This window comes from Propithecus coquereli, unplaced genomic scaffold (assembly GCF_000956105.1).
Source record: "Propithecus coquereli isolate 6110/MARCELLA unplaced genomic scaffold, Pcoq_1.0 Scaffold436, whole genome shotgun sequence".
Taxonomy (NCBI): Eukaryota; Metazoa; Chordata; class Mammalia; order Primates; family Indriidae; genus Propithecus; species Propithecus coquereli.
Genome location: NW_012150130.1, coordinates 485,922 through 493,170, shown reverse-complemented (window position 1 = coordinate 493,170; position 7,249 = coordinate 485,922). Strand labels below are relative to the sequence as shown.

At 38.4% G+C, this 7,249-nt stretch overlaps 1 pseudogene across 1 annotated transcript in view; it reads left to right on the top strand.

Annotated features, from left to right (window-relative positions):
* LOC105818083 overlaps positions 1–5,750 on the top strand; it is a 30,683-nt pseudogene extending 24,933 nt beyond the window's left edge. Inside the window, exon 2 of the transcript XR_001137873.1 lies at positions 4,480–5,750. The product of XR_001137873.1 is annotated as a ubiquitin-conjugating enzyme E2 Q2 pseudogene (transcript). The remainder of the gene's footprint in view (positions 1–4,479) is intronic.
* The last annotated feature ends 1,499 nt before the right edge of the window (positions 5,751–7,249 follow it).

Genomic DNA, 7,249 nt, shown 5'->3' with positions numbered 1-7,249 from the left:
AATAACAAACTTTCTACATGTAATATTTTTAAAATGAAAAAAGCTGTTTTCCAAAAGAAAATAGTTTTCACGGATAATGGTATTGTTTTAGCATGTTTGCAAACCTCTGTAATGTCTGACTTAACAGAAAACAGTTGGATTTCTGGATTCTCATCTTTTTCTGCATTAAACTGATTGAAGTATACAAGAAAGTTCAACCTCAGAATTGTATATAGTTGAAAAAACGGGGAGAAGCCTTGTTTTTTTTTTTTTTTTTGAGACAGAGTCTCGCTCTGTTGCCCTGGCTAGAGTGCCGTGGCATCAGCCTAGCTCACACCTCAAACTCCTGGGCTCAAGCGATCCTCCAGGACCACAGGCATACGCCACCATGCCCGGCCAATTTCCCTCCATTCCCAGTAGAGACGGGGTCTGGCTCCCACTCAGGCTGGTCTCAGGACTCCTGAGCTGTGATTATTTTCTTTGTGTTGTTTTGGGAGGTGATAATTAGCTCAGTAGAAAGAATGTTTCCATTAAGCACTTTCATTAAGTAACAGAAATCAACCTATTATTAACAACTGAATGTCAGTATTTATGCATTATTTCTCATTTATAGGTGTCTCTGCTAGTCATATATAAGGGCAGATATTATTTTTTTGGTATGTTTAATTTTAGGTAATGAGTTAATTAATACCTTTGGACTTGATTTGAACAAAGATGTAAAATGAAAAAATGATATACCTATCTTTGGTATATTTTACTTTTTAAAAATATTAACATTTTTAGTTGTGGTTTGAAGGAACTACATGTTATACTTTATAAAATATGGACTTGGACATGTCTAGAGTCTAGTTGAGTTTTAGAAATCAGTTATTAACATCTTTTCTCTTAAATAAAGCTTTTTCAGTATTTTTATTGCAGAAAAAGAACTCTACCAGTATTTGGTAGCTTAATTAGTGTTAATTAGCTTAATTAGACAAAATGTTTATGTACTAGAGTATGAGGCATCTTGTAAATACATGAATATGAAGTACTACAACTAGGCTTTTTAAAGAAAAACAGTAGAAGAATGGTCTTTAACATATGGAATTACAGTTTTCTGTACTTGCTGGTACTATGTTGGCGAAATTCATTTCTGGCTTTTGGTAAATAATTTTTGATTCAAGGATCATTAGTGAAACTATTTGGGAGCAGCATCTCTTCAAAAGTTTTTCTTGCAGTGAATTAAATGTTAAAATATGAAATATCTTCATAAAATCAGTGGTTTATATAAATATCAATATCTTGGTTGTGATATTATACTATAGTTTTACAGAGTGTTATTATTGGGGGAACTAGACAAAGTGTATAAGGAATCTGTAGTATTGCTTATATAAATACATGTGCGAATCTGTAGTTTTCTTAAATAAAAGTAAAACAGTAAAAATAAAATGATAAAAGACTTTCATTTTTGGCCAAGATAAAGACCAGATTTTTCCTCCCACCTGAGACAACTATTAAAAGAAAAAAGCAGACAAAATATTTGAAACAACAGTTTTCAAGACACTGAGCACGAGCAATGAAGGGTATCGACCCTGAGAATTGGGAAACAGGGTGAGCTCTATGATCGCCTACCTAGCGTACTGCCTTAAGAATGTTTCTGGCTGTGGAACAGAGAAATGAAACTCAACCCTAAACCGCAATAAAAGCTAAGTCAGTCTCCTTTCCCTGCTCTATCCAGCTCTGATCTGCTTGGAGCCTTCCTTGCTCTCCCCAGAAAGCCTCACCATGAAAGCCTTTCATACCCGCTTGCTGCATGGTGCTGCCATCTATGTCAACATCTGAACTGAATTTTGGATGGGAGGTCTGTCTGTCTCTGCAGGGTGACCACAACAGTAGAGAAAGGGTATTTTTTTTTTCTTTCAACAAATTGTGCTGAAACAGTGTGATACGCATGTACCAAAAAAAAAAGTTTTCCCCCAGTTTCCTTTTTTATGGCAAGGTATACATAACAAAATTTACCATCTTAACCATTTTTAGATTTTATTTTTTAGGGCGGTTTTACATTTTACACAGCAAAATCAAACAGAAAGTGCAGAGATTTTTCCATATGCCTGTGCCCTAACACATGAATAGCTTTTCCCATATTAATATCCTCCACCAGAACAATACATTTGCTACAATTGATGAATCTACTTTGACACATTATCACACAAAGTCCATAGTTTATTTTAGGGTTCACTCTTGGTGTACATTCTATGGATTTTGACAAATGTATAATGACACGTATCCATAATTATAGTATCCTACAAAGTAGTTTCACTGCCCTCAAAATCCTCTGTGCTCTGCCTGTTCAAACCTCCCTCTCCCCAACTCCTGGCAACCACTGATCTTTTTACTGTCTTCATAGTTTTGCATTTTCCAGAATGTCATATAGTTGTAATCATATATAGTAGGTAGCCTTTTCAGATTGGCTTTTTTCACTTTGTAATATGCATTTATTTTTGCATTATTTTCATGGCTTGATAGCTTATTTCTTTTTAGCGCTGAATAATACACCCTTGTCCAGATGTACCATGGTTTATTTGTCTAATATCTACTGAAGGACATCTTGGTTGCTTCCAAGTTTTTGGCAGTTATAAATAAAACTGCTGTAAACATCTCTGTAGGTTTTGTGTGGACGTAAGTTTTCAAATCATTCGGGCAAATACCAAGGGGTGAGATTGCTGGGTCATATGGCAAGATTATGTTTAGTTTTTTAAGAAATTGCCAAACTGTATCCCAAAGTGGCTGTACTATTTTGCATTCTCACCAGCCTGTTGCTCCACCAGTGTTTGGGGGTGTTGTGTTCTGGATTTTAGCCATGCTAGTTCGTGTGTAGCGGTATCTCATTGTTGCTTTAATTTGCACTTCCCTGATGACATGATGTGGAGCGTCTATTCATATGCTTATTACCATATGTATAGCTTCTTTTGTAGGATATCTATTAAGGTCTTTGGCCCAATTTTTTAACTAGGTTGTTTGTTTTACTGTTGAGCTTTACATGTTCTTTGTATATTTTGCATAACAATCCCTTATCAGATGTGTCTTTTGCAAATATATTTTTCCTAGTCTGTGGCTTTTCTTTATTCTATTCACAGTGTCTTGTAGAACAGAAAGTTTTAATTTTAATAAAGTTGAGTTTATCAATCCTTTCTTTCATAGATTGTGCCTTTGGTGTTATATCTAAAAAATAATTGCCAAACCCAAGGATATCTAGATTTTTTTCCTGTGCTATCTTTTAGCAATTTTATTATTAGATATGAAATGTCCAATTTGAATCAATAGTTTATTATATCTCAGACAAGAAGCAGTACAATTAATCAAAGTATGCACCTAAACTAGGAACACAGTTTTGCCATCTTAATGGTAGCTTGTTTATGCCAGCAGCGAAGAAGCCTGGAGAGCAAGTGGCGGTGAAATCATGAAAGGCATTTTCCGCAGCTTGTTGAGAATTGAATGTTTTCTCTTGCAAGAAGTGGTCCAAAGCCTGGAAGAAGCGGTATTCAGTTGGTTCAAGGTCTGGTGAATATGCTGGATGACAGAGTTTCCAAGTCCAGCTGCTGTAGTTTCAGTGGTGTTATTTGTGCAATATGTGGTTGAGCATTGTCTTGTAAGAGGATTGGCCTGTCTCTATTGACCAATCTCGGCTGCTTCATTGCGAGCATCCTCATCATTTTGTCCAACTGATTGCAGTAGACATCCGCTGTAATCGACTGACCAGGTTTCATGAAGCTGTAGTAGATAATACCACTGCTAGACCACCAAACGAACACCATTAGCTTTTATTGATTAATATTCGGTTTTGGACTGTGTTTCGGCACTTCATCTTTATCCAACCATTGTGCCCAACGCTTGCAATTGTCAAAAAGAATCCATTTTTCATGACACGTAATGATAGGGTGTAGAAGTGGCTTGCCTTTATGTCATGACTGCAAAGAAAGAGAAGTTTTGAGACTCTTTCTCTTCTGATGCTCATTCATCTGGAACCCATCTATCCAGCTTCTTTACCTTGCTGATTTGTTTCAAATGGTCCCATATTGTTGGAACAGTAACATCACACCTTGCTGCTAACTTACGAGTAGGTTAAGGTGGATTCGCTTCCACTACAGCTTTCAGCCCATCGTTATCCACCTTGCTCTCAGGTTGCCCACGTGGCTCATTTTCAAGATTAAAATCACCAGAATGGAACTTCTCAAAGTATCCATGTACTGTGCGTTCATTAGCCGCATCCTTCCCAAATACTTTGTTGATATTTCGAGCTGCCTGCGCTGCATTGGTTCTATGTCGGAACTCATATTCAAAAATAACACGAATTTGCGGTGGAGTTGGTTACAAAGGGAGCAGCTGCCCAGGCCACTACACAGCCACGGCCTCCGTGCCCCTCGCCCTTTTCCAGCCGCGGCCCGACGCGGGGCGGCTGCAGGGAGAGGTCGTGATGGCGGCTCTGGGCCGGGCTCCCCTTCCGCACCCCCCCCGCCGGAGATGAGGGCTTCAAGGCCGAGCTGAAGTTCCTGGCGTCCATCTTCGACAAGAACCACGAGCGATTCCGCATCGTCCGCTGGAAGCTGGACGCGCTGCAGTGCCAGTTCCTGGTGCCGCCGCCGCTCACACTCCACTGCAACTCACGGAATCCTGTCCATCTTCTTCACCCATGTGGTTTGTGGACTCTGATGACCCAAATCTGACATCAGTTCTGGAACGTCTAGAAGATACTAAGAACAACAGTTTGTTTTGTCAGCAATTGAAGTGGTTGGTATGTGAACTCTGCAGATTGTATGACCTTCCTAAGCACCTGGATGTTGAGATACTGGATCAGCCACCACCCACGGGTCAGAATGGGACAACAGAAGTGACTTCAGAAGAAGAAGAGGAAGAGATGGCTGAAGATATAGAAGACTTAGATCACTATGAGATGAAGGAAGAAGAGTCCATTAGTGGGAAAAAGTCGGAGGATGAAGGAATTGAAAAAGAAAATTTGGCAATATTAGAGAAAATTAGGAAGACTCAGAGGCAAGACCATTTAAATGGTGTAGTGTCTGGTCAGTGCAAGCTTCAGATAGACTTATGAAAGAGCTCAGGGACATATACAGATCACAGAGTTATAAAGCAGGGATTTATTCAGTGGAACTCATAAATGACAGTTTGTATGACTGGCATGTTAAACTGCAGAAGATTGACCCTGATAGTCCTTTGCACAGTGATCTTCAGATCTTAAAAGAAAAAGAAGGCATAGAATATATTTTGCTTAACTTTTCTTTTAAGGATAACTTTCCATTTGATCCTCCATTTGTTCGAGTGGTGTCACCTGTTCTCTCAGGAGGGTACGGTGTTGGGTGGAGGAGTATTATGTATGGAACTTCTCACAAAACAGGGCTGGAGCAGTGCCTACTTAGTAGAATCCGTCATCATGCAAATAAATGCCACCTTAGTCAAAGGCAAAGCCAGAGTACAGTTGGAGCAAATAAGAATCAATATAATCTAGCAAGAGCTCAACAATCCTATAATTCCATTGTACAGATACATGAGAAAAATGGCTGGTACATCCCTCCAAAGGAAGATGGCTAAATATGTTGACTGTCATACGTTTGGACCAATGTTGCTTTTTATAAAGAAAATCTTTCCAACATGCAGACACAAGCTTTGAGTGCCCCTATAACAGCAATACCGAAGACGTTAGCTAATAGATATTTTAGTGGATAATCTGTCAACTGACATCCAGTATAAGTTACAGCCTTTTCATTTTGCTCATTTTAGATATCCTGGACTGAGCAGTGGGGCCCTTACTGTATTTTTCCTGATAAATACACATACTGGCCACTTCTTATCATCTCTTTTTCTTGAAAAGTGAAATCTTTTGAGCAGGCGAGTCAGCATCTGGTTACTGAAGGTGTAACTTTAGGGTAATTTTCCTATATTGAGCCCATAGGTTATCAGGATTTGCAAGATACTGTTCTGTTTGGAGCCAATAAAAGTTTAATTGATGTTCAATATTGGTTTAGAAAATTTCAGGTCTTCTAAATCACAGTAGCTCTTTGAGGTCTGAAACCATTTTATGATATTGCCAAAATAATGTCAGAAAACTTATTAAATTGTTAAAAAAATTTTTTATGGCTATGTGAAGATAGGAACTATTTCCTGAAGATACACTCTTAATTGAGTTGTATTGTGCTTTTAGGCAAAGCAAAGCAAGGCTATGCCAATCAAGGCTTGTAAGTAGTAATTTGCACTGGGGCATAAAAGTCTTGCTGGGCTGAATCTGCTTCTTGTTGGTTCAACATTTCTTATGAAGAAAAGCCATAGTATAGAACTCGAAGTTATTTAAAATACTAAGTCATTTTACGTTTCCATTTTATTAATGGGATGTTGCAATCATTTGTAAACTAATAAACTTATAAAGTGATTGGCACAAAGACTCCTTGAGCTGCACAGTTAAGTATAAAAGATACCTAATTTGGAGACTCTTAAAATTTTTGCTATAGTCATAACAATGGCTTTTACATTGAAAGACTAATAGGAACTCTACATATGTTAATTCTTTTACAAAGCCTGACTCAAATCAAGGTACTCTCCATTTTACTCCCTTACCTGAATCAGTCCTGTGTGGTTGGTAATAGATTTTTTTATACACCCAAGTTTGGTTTAAAAGTAAATTGTAGTTATTAAGCACTTTTTTTTTTTTTTGAGACAGAGTCTGGCTCTGTTGCCCGGGCTACAGTGCTGTGGCATCAGTCTAGCTCACAGCAACCTCAAACTCCTGGGCTCAAGCGATCCTCCTGCCTCAGCCTCCTGAGTAGCTGGGACCACAAGCATGCGCCATCATGCCTGGCTAATTTTTTCTATATATATATTTTTAGTTGTCCAGATAATTTCTTTCTATTTTTAGTAGAGACGGGGGTCTCGCTCTTGCTCAGGCTGGTCTCGAACTCCTGACCTTGAGTGATCCACCTGCCTCAGCCTCCCAGAGTGCTAGGATTACAGGTGTTAGCCACCGCACCCGGCCAAGCAGTTTTAAAAAGAAATCCAGAAGCACACTTTTCTGCACAAACCAGTTACATAGTTCAACAGTGTTTCTTATGCATTTGGTTTAAGATTCAGTTTTTAACTTTGTAAACCGTATCCAAGAGATTTGGCACTTCTGCATTATTGCGTGTGTTTAATTTCTTTTGATTCTGTTTTGGTTAAGAGGGCAATAGATGAAGACTTTTTAGTATTCTTGTTCACTTGGTTACATTTATATAAAGTTCTGATTGCC